This window comes from Pongo abelii, chromosome 16, assembly GCF_028885655.2.
Source record: "Pongo abelii isolate AG06213 chromosome 16, NHGRI_mPonAbe1-v2.0_pri, whole genome shotgun sequence".
In the NCBI taxonomy this organism is placed as follows: domain Eukaryota; kingdom Metazoa; phylum Chordata; class Mammalia; order Primates; family Hominidae; genus Pongo; species Pongo abelii.
In genome coordinates this window covers 15,030,964-15,044,725 of record NC_072001.2, presented here as the reverse complement: position 1 = coordinate 15,044,725, position 13,762 = coordinate 15,030,964, and the positions used below count along the sequence as shown (strand labels likewise).

The 13,762-nt window shown below is 38.2% G+C and overlaps 1 pseudogene; it reads left to right on the top strand.

The window, feature by feature from the left end:
• Positions 1-13,762, top strand: part of LOC134760233 (ADAMTS-like protein 3) — an 89,439-nt pseudogene that overhangs the window by 18,676 nt on the left and 57,001 nt on the right.

Here is a 13,762-nt window from a genome sequence, read left to right as displayed (position 1 = left end):
ACTTTTTACAAAGCTGTCAAGAACACGGGGAAAAGACAGTCGTCTCTTCAATAAATGGTGTTGGGAAAACTAGATATCCACATGAAGAAGAATGAAATTATTTCATACCATATAGAAAAATCAACTAAGTCCAGGCGCAGTGGCTCACACCTGTAATCCCAACACTTTGGGAGGCCAAGGCGGCAGATCACGAGGTCAGGATATCGAGACCATCCTGGCTAACATGGTGAAACCCCGTCTCTAGTAAAAAAAATACAAAAAATTAGCTGGGCTTGGTAGCAGGCCCCTGTAGTCCTAGCTACTCGGGAGGCTGAGGCAGGAGAATGGCGTGAACCCGGGAGGCGGAGCTTACAGTGAGCCGAGATGCGCCACTGCACTCCAGCCTGGGTGACAGAGTGAGTGAGACACTCCGTCTCAAAAAAAAAAAAAAAAAAAAAAGAAAAAAAAAATCAACTAAAAATAGATTAAAGATTAAAATGTAAGAAATTTAACATCCAGAAGAAACGTAGGAGAAAAGCTCTATGACATTTGTCTGGGAAATGATTATTTTACACATGACCCCAAAAGCACAGAAAAATGTGGACAAATGGGATTACATCAAACTAAAATGCTTCTGTACAACAAAGGAAACAGTCAACAGAGTGAAGAGATAACCTACAGAATGGGAGAAAGTATTTGCAAGCTATGCATCTGCCATGGGGTTAATATCCAAAATATATGACAAACTCAGTAGCAAGAAAAAAATAACCTGATTAAAAAATGGGCAAAGGACCCAAACAGACATTTCTTAAAATATATACAATGGCCAAAATATATATGAAAAAATGCTCAACATCAGCAATTATCAGGGAAATGCAACCTAAACCACAATGAGATATCATCTCACACCTGTTAAGATGGCTATTAAAAAGACAAAAGACAACAAGTATTGGCAAGGATGCAGAGAAAAGGGAACCCTTGCACCCTGTTGGCGAGAATGTAAATTGGTACAGCTCCTATGAAAAACAGTATAAGGGTTCCTCAAGATATTAAAAATAGAGATATCAGCTGGGCTTATGCCTGTAATCCCAGCACTTTGGGAGGTCAAGACGGGTGGAGCAACTGAGGTCAGGAGTTCGAGACCAGCCTGGCTAACATGGCAAAACCCTGTCTCTACTAAAGATACAAAATTAGCCAGGTGAGGTGGCGCATGCCTGTAATCCCAGCTACTCAGAAGGCTGAGGCAGGAGAATCGCTTGAACCTGGGAGGCAGAGGTTGCAGTGAGTCGAGAGAGATTGTGCCACTGCACACCATGCACACCAGCCTGGGCAGTGGAGTGAGACTCTGTCTCAAAAAAAAAAAAAAAAAAAAAGATACCATATGATCCAGCGGTCTCACTACTGGATATATATCCAAAGGAAATGAAATCAAGATATCAAAGAGATATCGCACTTCCATGTTTGTTGCAGTGTTTTCACAATAGCCAAGGTATGGAAACAACTAAGTGTCTATCAGTGAATGAATGGTTAAAGAAAATGGTATATATACACAATATAATACCGTTCAGCCATGAAAAATGAAGGAAGTCCTATTATTCATGACAATGTGGATGAACATGGAAGACAGTATTTAAGTGATGTAAGTTAGGCACAGGAAGGCAAATACCACATAATCTCACTCATATATAGACGCTAAAATAGTTGATCTCATAGAAAAAGAGTAGAAAGGCAGTTGCTAGGGGTTAGGGTGATTGAGGAGGGGAGTTGGGGATGTGTTGGTGGAAGGATACAAAATTTCAGTTAGGGAAGAGGAATAAGTTTAACACATCTATTGTGCAACAGTGTCATTGTAGTTAATATATTGTATTATTGAAAATTGCTGAGACTGGATGTTAAGTATTATCACCACAAAAATAACTCTGTGAGATAATGGATACGTCAGTTTGATTTAGTCATTCCACAATGTATGGATACTTTAAAACATCACATATTATACACGATAAATACATACAATTTTATCTGTTGGTGTTTTGTTGTTGTTGTTTGAGACGAAGTCTCGCTTTGTTGCCCAGGCTGGGGTGCAGTGGTGCGATCTCTTCTCACTGCAACCTCTGCCTCCCAGGTTCAAGGGATTCTCCTGCCTCTACCTCCCGAGTAGCTGGGATTACAGGCATGTGCCACTATGTCCGGCTAATTTTTGTACTTTTAGTAGAGACGGGGTTTCACCATGTTGGACGGACTGGTCTTGAATTCCTGACCTCAAGTGATCTGCCTGCCTCGGCCTCCCAAAGTGCTGGGATTATGGGTGTGTATCTGTTGATTTTTAAAAGACATTTTAAAAGAATAGAGTGGGAGGAATCAGCTTACTTAATATCAAGATTTACTATATGGCTGCAGTAATGAGAGCAGTGGTATTGGCAGAGGAATAAACAAATGAGATCAACAGGAGAAAATATTTGAAAATCACCTAACAAAGGACTAGTATCTCTATTAAGAACCCTCAAATATCAACAATTAAAAATCAAACATTCTAATTCGAAAATGAACAAAGGACACGAATGGATATTTTACCCAAGAGAATACATAGATGGCAAATAAGCACATAAAAATATGTTCAACACTACTGGCTATTAAGGAAATGCAAATTAAAACTGCAATAAGATATCATTACCTACCTATCAGAATAGCTTTCAAAAGGTCCCCAACATGAAATACTGGCAAGGATGCAGAGAAAGAGTGTTACTCATACATTGGTTCTGAGAATGTAAAATCATATAGCCATCCTGGAAAATAGGCAGTTTCTTTTAAAAAATAAGCATGCAACTACCATACAACTGAGCAATTGCACTCCTGGGCATTTTTCTCAGATAAATGAAGACTTAGGTTCACAATAAAACCTGTACATGAATGTTTATGCCAGTTTTACTCACAGTGGCCAAAAGGTGGAAACAATCCCAATGCACTTTAGTGGGAGAATCATTAAACAAATGGTGTTACATCCATACCAGGTAATGCTACACAGCAGTAAATGGAAATGAACCATTGATAGACACAACAATCTGGGTGAATCTCCAGAGAATTACAATGAAGTTATAAAAATCCAGTCTCTAAAGCTTACATACTGTATTTAACTTATGTAATATTCTTGAAATGACAGAAAATATAGAAAAGGAGAACAGTAGTTGCTAGGTGTTAAGGACGGGAGGAGAGGAGATGCAGCTATAAAAGGCTACTTGCAGAATTCTTGTGATGATGGAAATGTTGTGTACATTACCTGTATTAATATCAGTCTCCTAGCTGTATTCTTGTAGTAGAGTTTTGCAAGATGTTACCTTGGAGGGATTCATGGGGTCTCTTTTTATTATTTTCCAACAAATATATGTGATTTACAATTATTATTATTATTATTTGAGATGGAGTCTCGCTCTGTTGTCCAGGCTTGAGTGCAGTGGCACAATCTCGGCTCACTGCAACCTCTGCCTCCTGGATTCAAGCAATTCTCCCACCTCAGCCTCCCAAGTAGCTGGGATTACAGGCGCATGCCACCATGCCCGGCTAATTTTTTGTATTTTTACTGGAGACTGGGTCTCACCATGTTGGCCAGGCTGGTCTTGAACTCCTGACCTCAAGTGATCCACCTGCCTTGTCCTCCCAAAGTGCTGGGATTACAGGCATGAACCACCGTGCCCAGCCGATTTACAATTATTTTAAATAGAAGATTTAATTTAATTAAAAAAAAAAAACTAGAAATGCCAGGCAAAATAGGACATACATTTAAAGCAACAACAACAACAACAAAACTAAAGTTGAACCTACAAGAAATTAAGGGAAATCCATGGGGCCAACAGCAAAGGGTAAACTGAATGCCAAACTAGTAAGAGCATAACTGATTCTGTGCCTGCCCTGGTATATATCCCAGAGAAATGTGTAAATATGCCTAACATGGTGGTGTAAGATTGCTCATTGCAGAACTGTGGGTGCAGTTTAAAATTTGAAACCAACTTCCAAATGAAGATTTGGAACAATCTTCATCAACATTTAGGAAAATTGATCAATGAAGAATAAAGAGAATTGATAAATAAATTTTGGTATATTTATAAAATGGGATTCCTACAGATCTCTAAAAGTGAATGAATTAGAGTTACATCTGTTAACATGGATACCCTCAAAAACAGTTTTCAGAGAAAGAGAAAAACTGCAGAAGATTTTTTGTACAATATGATTCCATGTACTCAGTTACCTCTCCTATTTCTGATGTAGTATTTGCTTAACTTTTTCATTTCTTAGGACTAATATAGCATTCTTTAGTCTATTTCTACACAAACCTTAGCCTACATTCTGAAATTTGCTTTTAGGCCTGAGAATCTCCAAATTTGTCTGCTCCCTGAGCTCATCTAATTTAAACAGGTATCTGAGGGTAGAAAACATCCTAAATCAAATGTGTATATATGTATTTGCGTATATGTGCATAAATTGAGAGAATAATAGTTTCTGTGGTATTTCAGAAGTAAGATAAGTATATGTCATTGCATGTGCTCTCCCAGCTTGGTTCCTGGCATGGGGTCAGACCTGTGGCACACCCACTTTTTCCGTGTCTAAGAAACAGGGACAGGCCGGGAGCGGTGGCTCATGCCTGTAATCCCAGCACTTTGGGAGGCTGAGGCAGGCGGATCACGAGGTCAGGAGTTCGAGACCATCCTGACCAACATGGTGAAACCCCGTCTCTACTAAAAATACAAAAATTAGCCGGGCGTGGTAGTGCGCGCCTGTAATCTCAGCTACTCAGGAGGCTAAGGCAGGAGAATCACTTGAACCTGGGAGGTGGAGTTTGCAGTGAGCCAAGATTGCGCCATTGCACTCCAGCCTGGGCGACAGAGTGGGACTCTGTTTCAAAAAATAAATAAATAAAAACAAAAAAGAAACAGGGACAATAACACCACTTTTTGGCTGTAGTGAAATTAGATTAATTCAAAAGCATGGTAGCAGGTTCTTTAATAATTCACTCATTCCTGCTCCCCACATTTTAGGCAGCTGCAAACCTTGATCATTCCTGACCCATTCCCATATTAAGAACTTTCACTGTCGTTTTGGAAGTACTCTGAGATTTTTTAAGAAGGAAACCTACTTCCCTTGGAATGCTTATCAGGTCTCTTTATCCTTGAACTGCCTTAGAGACTATTAAGTCTTCATAAATATTGAATGCTTGTGGTCAGTCTTTCTTGGAAGAGGAATATGGAGGTGATTACATATAAAACCAAACTGAAAGCCATCCCAAAGCTTTAGAAAGCATTTTAGTGCCTTCCCTTTTCATCAGTGTGCTCCTTCAAATTCATGATTTAGGGTATTCATGATTTAGGAAAATAGCAAATGTAGCTATTTTCCTCATATATTTCTTGTGGATAAAGTTATTTCAGAATTTGATTACTTTAAATAATCAGTTCTTTTGCACTGCAAACCACAGGCCAGCCAGAATGTCTCTTTCTCTTGCAGAAGTGTGTAACTTGATATTCTAGTTAAGTGCCAATCATGGGAAACACAGGTTTAAGTTAACTACTATTTTAAAAATTAAAATATTTTTATTCTTCAAAACACATACTTCTCAGGCTTTATGACACCATTATTTGAGCCAATATACCATCAAATGAATATAATAAATTATAGTGCTATGAACTCCAGGGAAATTTTATTAATGTTTTTAATATATCCTCATGTGGAATCAACATGTTTTTTATATATTCATAAATTTATGACTTCAAAACTCTTCAATACAGGATGTTACGAATGTTGTAATGGATAGAAAATACATAATTGTGAAATGATGTTCTTGAATTTTCAAACACTCCTGATAATCATTAGCTCTTGCATATACTAATTACAATGAAATTAAAAACTTTGAAGTAATATTTCTGCAACTTAGTTGCTTTGGCCCAAAGGAATTATTCCAGAATAAGCTGGCAGGTTCCTGCTTGGGGAATTAGGATTCCAATGTCCTTAACTTTAAAATAACTTGCATTTCATTTAATGCCTGTTTCATAAAGTAGTCATTCATTTTCATACTAAATTGTAACCGAAGCAAGCCACATCAATAGAGGCCAGTCACTGGGTTTACTGTGTATTAGGTTGGAGAAAGTAAAATAGAATGTTAAAAATGGTCACCAGGTGGTTGGGTTTAAAAATAAAAACCTTGCTACTGACTTACAAAGGAAACTGAGAAGTAATCTCCCTGAATCTTTACATCCATATCCTGGTACATAGTAGGTTCACCATAAGACATTGTTGAAGGAAGAATGAGTCCAAAATGGTGCATTATGTTTTGAAAATTCGTGACATAAAATGCTCTGTTTTTCATATCACCATGCTGCAATTGTAGTGGGATTTGTAGTAGAGTTGTACATGCTTTTCAGGTTTATATTTTCCGGCTCAACACTCAAGATGCAAATTAGTGACTCCTGGAAACTCAGCTTACAATTAGGACACAGCAGGTGGCAATGGAGTGTAGACCATTGCCATACACATGGTCTACACTGAAGGCCTGAGACACAGCCATAAGACACCTTTCATATATTCTTTCCTTACTTTTTAGTTTTAAGTTTGTTTTTACAAGAACAGTTTTTAATATAAATAGCTAAAATTAAGCAGCTACTAAAAATGCATCTGAAAAATTATTTCTGAAAATGTTTAAAGAAAATGCCATTTTTATTGTTTCAACAATTTTTGTATTCCAGTATTCCCGTCAATTCAAATATATATTTTTTAACCTGTGACTCTCTAATTTGCTTGTTCCCTTGAAATTAGCATCAAAAGCTTTTTATAGCTGCAAGTCAGCATGGTACAAAAAGCTTTTTGGTTATCACTTCCCTAACCTGTTAGCAACTTCCCTCAACTGGGGCTTTTCCAAAATAAGAGAGTAATTTCAATTACTTCTTCACTTTTCCTATTATTTATTTTCTTCTTTTGTTCATACATAAAAAGCAAAATGAAGTAGGCCATGTAAGCGAATGACCTTTTCCATAGGCATAGCTGTTGTTTCCCAGTAGAATGGAGTCATTTCTCCTTGACCAAGAGAAAGACTTCTCCACACCAATATATTTTTTTCTACCAGCCTCCCAGTTTGATGTTGCTTGAATGTTTAAAATTTGATGTACTCTTAGCAAGATTTTAATACATTTAAGAATCAAATACCTATAACAAAATTTTAAAAACAGAAATATGCATTGTTACAAAATATTAAGACACAGCCAACCCATTGTGATAATCTGGGAAGATGTTCTGAACCACAAATCAAGAAAGCGCATCTACCTAAATACGATTTAACTACAAATTAGGTAACGTTTTTGGAGGCAGCTATAATGCTGTTCTTTTCACTCCAAAATGTCCCTCTCCCAAAGCCTTCTAAATCTAATTAGGGATTGAACCACCTCAAAAACACAAGATGTGAGGAGATAAGGGGTACAAGTTGCAGCTGGAACAGAAAGTTTCAGGTGAAGATGGTATGAAATGGAAATGGAGGAGGGAGAGTTTGAGAAAAACTGCAAAGGAAAAAGAGTGGAAGTTAATATTAAAAATGTACCGGACACAATAAAATACAGAATAAGCACTACAGAAAATTAAAATCAGTAGTGTGGAGGAATATCTGTAGAAGATTTCTTATAAGCACAAGAAAAGGTCAACGAAATGAGATATATATATTTATAAGAGGAAGTCATAGATGGACCAATGAAGAAATAATAGATGCAGAGAGAGGGAGCTCCAGCATCAGAATTACAGGCATTTATGGAACAAGAGCAGTAATCAAAATCATAATCTGAGAATAATCAGCAGCATTGTAAATAAAGACCTTGAGTATTCCATTCAAAAAGGCTCACCATTTTCGGTAAAGACTGATGAAACACATGACTGGATACATCCTGATTATAACTTAACTTTTATATCAAATACTAACACAACAAAACCAAAGTACTATAAGCTTTCAGGCAGAAACATAAAACACACAAGCAAAGGAATAATCAGATTTCTCCTCTGCAGGTCTCAATGTCAAGGGTCAATGAAGTGTGTTTACAGCTTTGAGGAAAAAGAAGTAGTACCATATCATGCAGCATTGCCTTTCCTGTATGAAATGCAAAGATTGAATCATATGCCAGCCATGCATCCAACTAATTAAATAATACTTAGCCAGACAAGAGTTAAAAACTCATACATGAAAAATTGATATTATGAAAGGACTGGGATTTGTTTTAAAATACTTCTAAATATGTATTGTATGTGTGGACAAAAATGAAAACCTAAAGATGTTTAGCAAATAATTTTTATATCATATAAAAAAGAGCAGACTCAGAAATCCCACTTCTAGGTATTTACCCAAGAGAAATGAAAAACTTTGTTAACATAAATCCTGCATGTGAATGTTTATAGCATTTTTTCATACTTACCCAAAACTAAAAGCAACTCAAATATCTAGCTGGTGAATGAATAAACAAACAGTTGTACGTATGTGCAATAGAATGCCAGTCAGCAATTAAAAAGGTGCAAACTATAGATACCTGCAACCACAAGAATGATTTTCAAATATATTATGCTAAAAAGAGTCAGTCTCAAAAAGCTACATATGGTGTGATCCCATTTATGTAACATTTTGGAAATGGCAAATTGTAGGGACAAAACCAACCAGTGGTTGCCAGGAGCTGAGGGTGGGGGAAGAGGCTGACTATACAGGGGCAACCTGAGAGCATTTTTGGGGTGATGGAATTGTTCCAAATATTGGTTGTGGTAGTGGTTACACAACTGTATGGGTTTGTCAAAACTTAAAATTGTATACATCCCAAATAGAATTTTAATATATGTGAGTTTTTAAGTAGGGAAAAAGAGAAGCAGTGTAATCACGAAAGGTAATATCGACGTAGCAATGTGAACATACTTAAACACTGAACCACACACTTCAAAGTGGTTAGGATGGTAAATTTTATGTTGTGTGTATTTTGTCACAATTTTTAAAATTTTAAATTTAAAGCTACCAAAATAATGTTTGTATAATGGACTATGACGTAATCATTAAAGTAATTTTTCCAAAGAATTATCAGTGAAATGAGAAAATGCTTATAATATTAGATTAAAACAAATACTAGGGTGAATTAACAGTATGATTTTCAATCCTGTAAATGGCAGAAACAATGGAGGATTAAATGACAAAAGGATAAAGTTCTTGGTGACAGGATTTTGAGTGTCTACCTCTATACTTCTTGGCACATTACTGGTTTGCACTTATTCCTTTTGTAATCAAGAAAAATGGAAGCATCAGAAAGCATATGCAATGAGTGTTACATTGCTGACTCTATCAATCATTTCATATAGGCTGATATTTAAATCATACTGGCAAAAAAAATGACCTCCTATCCACTTTAAAATTATTTGTTCCCATAGAAATAAATATTTTAATAACAATTGTAATAGTATCTATTGACTTTTAATTCAAAATGATTAAGCCTGTGTTTAGCTCTCCTGGCTCCAAATTTGCCGTTGAATTCACCAGGAAATCATAAAGGGAAAAAATATGTAACTCCATTGAAAAACTGGGAAAAGTGCCATGAAGAGATCAGATATTTTTAAGGAGTTTATGTAAAATATAGACAGACAAGCACTGGACTGAGGAAAGTACCCGTTGGATGGAATTCCAGTCTCCCAAAGGAAAACTCTGCCTGGAAAATGAGTGGCAGGGTCCCAGAGCTAGTGGCTGTTGGGGAAGATAGGTTATGTGGTGGTCATCCCTGGAAAATTCTCAAACTTACCAGTATTAGCATCCCAAGAATGCTGTTCCAGTATGACTTTGTAGAATCCCATTTGGTAAGGTCAATGGTTGAAATAAAATAGGCCGGCTGCAGTAGCTCACGCCTGAAATCCCAGCACTTTGGGAGGCCGGGGCGGGTGGATTGCTTGAGGCCAGGAGTTCGAAACCAGCCTAGCCAACATGATGTAACCCCATCTCTACTAAAAATACAAAAATTAGCTGGGCGTGGGGGTGTGCGCCTGCAATCCCAGCTACTCTGGAGGCTGAAGCTGGAGAATTGCTTGAACCTGGGAGACGGAGGTTGCAGTGAGCCGAGATCAAGCCATTGCACTCCAGCCTGGGTGACAGAGTGAGACTGTGTCTCAAAAAAAAAGGAAGCGTTACTTCAAGCAAATTTCTAACAGAGACTGTTGTACTAATTAAAGGAAGACAGCGAGTGCCCTGCTAACTTGAGTTGCTTCAGTAACGGAAGAGAAATGTCCTAGTGGAGACATGCTACACAAATGCTCCTACATGTACCTTTTCCCCTTTTCATTATAGAAAAGAATACATGTATTCACACATGAGACACACACGTATTGTACATTAATTATAGTGGTTATATGGACCCTTGGGTAAGAATTGCATGTGAGTACTACTATTAACTAAAGAATTCATTCTTATTTAATATGACACTTCCACAAGACTTTTTGGCCCCCGATCCTTGAAAATTAGTTTCTTAGAATTAAACTTTGAATCTTTGGGGTAATGTGCACTAGTAAAAGTTTTACAGGGAACCAATGCCTTGTATTTGCTTTTTTTTTTTTAATGCTTGCCTCTTCTATGAAATCATTATTTCTTCTTTCTTTTTTCCTTTAGGAATTGTGAAGGGCAGAACATTCGGTACAAGACATGCAGCAATCATGTAAGTCCTAAAATAAAATTATTTTATCCAATACAATATGTTCTTAAGTTACAATATTCCAATGTGTACTCTAAAACTAATGGTCTCTTAATACCCTTTGTGGAAAACTTAAGTATTTCTTTAATTGACAACAGATTTTGTATATCAAATATCTTCCATTTATACTACCTTTTTAGGCCATATCACATTCATGATCTAATTTGGTAAGTGTTTAATAATTTCTGAAGTCATAGAAACAATATAATATCAGCAAGCTCCTTCAAAGTTCAGAATGCTTTTATGTTCATTATGTTACCTGACTTTCACCCTGTCTCTGGGCAGCTGAGGTGCAGCTATTTCTCTGTTGCGAGTGAGAGGACTGAGGCTGAGCGAGGTAAAATTATTTTTCGAAGGTCACATAGGAAGAGTAGACTTACTTGAACTGGTCTGTTGTTATTTCTACCTCAGTGTCATGGAATACTATAGGTGACCCATCAGCAAATCACACAGAAATATACAAAACCCTACTCTTATTTTACATCAGTCAACACTAAAAATAAAAATTCAAATATCTTGCTTTAGAAATTTGAAAATAAGGCCAGGCGCATTGGCTCATGCCTGTAATCCTAGCACTTTGGGAGGCTGAGGCAGGCGGATCACTTTAGGGTAAAAGTTCAAGACCAACCTGGCCAATGTAGTGAAACCCCATCTCTACGAAAAATACAAACTTAGCTGGGCTTGGTGATGCATATCTGTAGTCCCAGCTACTTTGGAGGCTGAGGCAGGAGAACTACTTGAGTCGGAGGTTGCAATGAGCCAGGATCGCGCCACTGCACTCCAGCCTGGGTGACAGAGTGAGACTCTGTCTCAAAAAAAAAAAAAAAATGATAATAAAAAATAGACACTAGAAAGAATCCATTCTATTTTCCATTCAAAACATTTCCTAGTTATCAGTAAGAAGCTAACTAGAGGTACTTGGCACTTGCCTCCTCATACACAAAAAGATCAAAACAACAAATAAACAACTACAATTAGACTAGAGTGTCTGAGGGAGAGCACTGGAGTACAGTAAGGGAATAGCAGAATGCCTGTGGCACACAGTAACTCAAGATGGCAGCATAGGGAGGAGGGCGAAGTACTCTGCCTCTACTACTCCATCTCCCCTGTCGGGTAAGCAGGGAGCCCCCAGTAGCCCCTATTACCACTGCAGACACATGTAGTCCTTGCTACAGGAGAATGCGGCAGTCCTCACAGGCCCTGAGCCCAGTTTCAGGGAGCTGCCTGGAGTTCCCGCAGCTGCATTGCTTCATAGTAGGAGCTCACATTGTGCACTGCCCACCTGCCATGACCCAGGCTGTTATGGCACAGTGCCACCCTGAAACTGGAGCCACTGCTAGAGTGTGCTCTACTCTGGGGAACAGTAACCACTGATCTTTCCATCCCTGAGGCTCCACTATCATTCTTACATGCTCACACAGATGACTGCAGCACCACAACCCCAGCTATTTAGAACCTAGGCCCAGTGAAATGGTGGTGACTCTTGCATCCAAGTCCACATGGCACCCTTCCCTGCAAAGAACAGGTGATCCTGCACAGTTGTGCATGTACCTCCAGCTTGAGAACCAGCCTGGTGACCCTTTCTCTGGCAAAGCTGCACCACTACTGCTCTAAACTCCTGCAGCCTAGGCCATTGAGGCATTCACAGATATTACTACATGGATTACAGCTGATGAAACTGTATGGAGACCCAACTACTGTGTCCACCCAGAACCAATGTGAATTCACACTCCTCAGCTGACACCCTAGGACACATCTGTAGGAAAAAGTCTTTCCTTATAAAAGCTACTCTGTAAAATTAGAAGCAAAAACAGATTCAGTAGATGCATGGATATCAAAGTAGATACACAAGGCTGGGTGTGGTGGCTCACGCCTGTAATCCCAGCACTTTGAGAGGCGGGGGCAGGCAGGTAACTTGAAGTCAGGAGTTTAAGACAAGCCTGGCCAACATGGTGAAACCCTGTCTCTATGAAAAATACAAAAATCAGCCAGGTGTGGTGGCACACACCTGTAATCCCAGCTACTTGGGAGGTGAGGCAGGAGAATTGCTTGAACCTGAGAAGTGGAGGTTGCAGTGAGCTGAGATCACACCACTGCACTCCAGCCTGGGTGACAGAACCAGATTCCATCTCAAACAAACAAGCAAAAAACAAAGCAAAGTAGATACACTAGAAACTTGAGAAAGCAAAGAAACATGACACCTTCAAAGGAATACAATTCTCCAGTAACCCCAAAGAAAAGGAAACTTACAAAATGCCTGAAAAAGAATTCAAAGTAGTGATCTTAGGGAAACTTGCGAGATACAGAAGAACACAGATAAAAAATTTAATGAAATCATTTGAATTTACAATAGCTATATTTACAATAGCTACAAAAAAGTAAGATACTCAGGAATAAATTTAACCAAGAAAGTAAAAGATCTTTACATTAAAAATTATAAAACATTAATGGCCGGGCATGGTGGCTCACGCCTATAATCCCAGCACTTTGGGAGGCTGAGGCAGGTGGATCACGAGGTCAGGAATTCAAGACCAGCCTGGCCAACATACTGAAACCCCATATCTACTAAAAATACAAAAAATTAGCTGGGTGTGGTGGCAGGCAATTGTAATCCCAGCTACTTGGGAGGCTGAGGCAGGAGAATCACTCGAACCCAGGAGGTGGGGGTTGCAGTGAGCTGAGATTGCGCCATTGCACTCCAACCTGGGCGACAGTGCGAGACTCTGTCTCAATAAATAAATAAATTAATTAATTAAATAAAACAGTAATGAAATAAAGAGGGTGCAAAAAGAGGTTTTCATGGATTGGAAAAATTCATATTGTTAAAACGTCCTTACTATCCAAAGTGATACACAGATTTAATACAATCCCTGTTAAAATTCCAGTGACATTCTTCACAGAAAAAAAGAAACCCTAAAACTTGTATAGAATCACAAAAAGACTCTGAACACCCAAAGCAATCTTGATTAAAAACAAACAGACACACAAAAAACAAAACTGGAGGCATCACATTACCTGACTTCAAAATATACCACAAAGTGATAGTAACTAAAACAGCACGA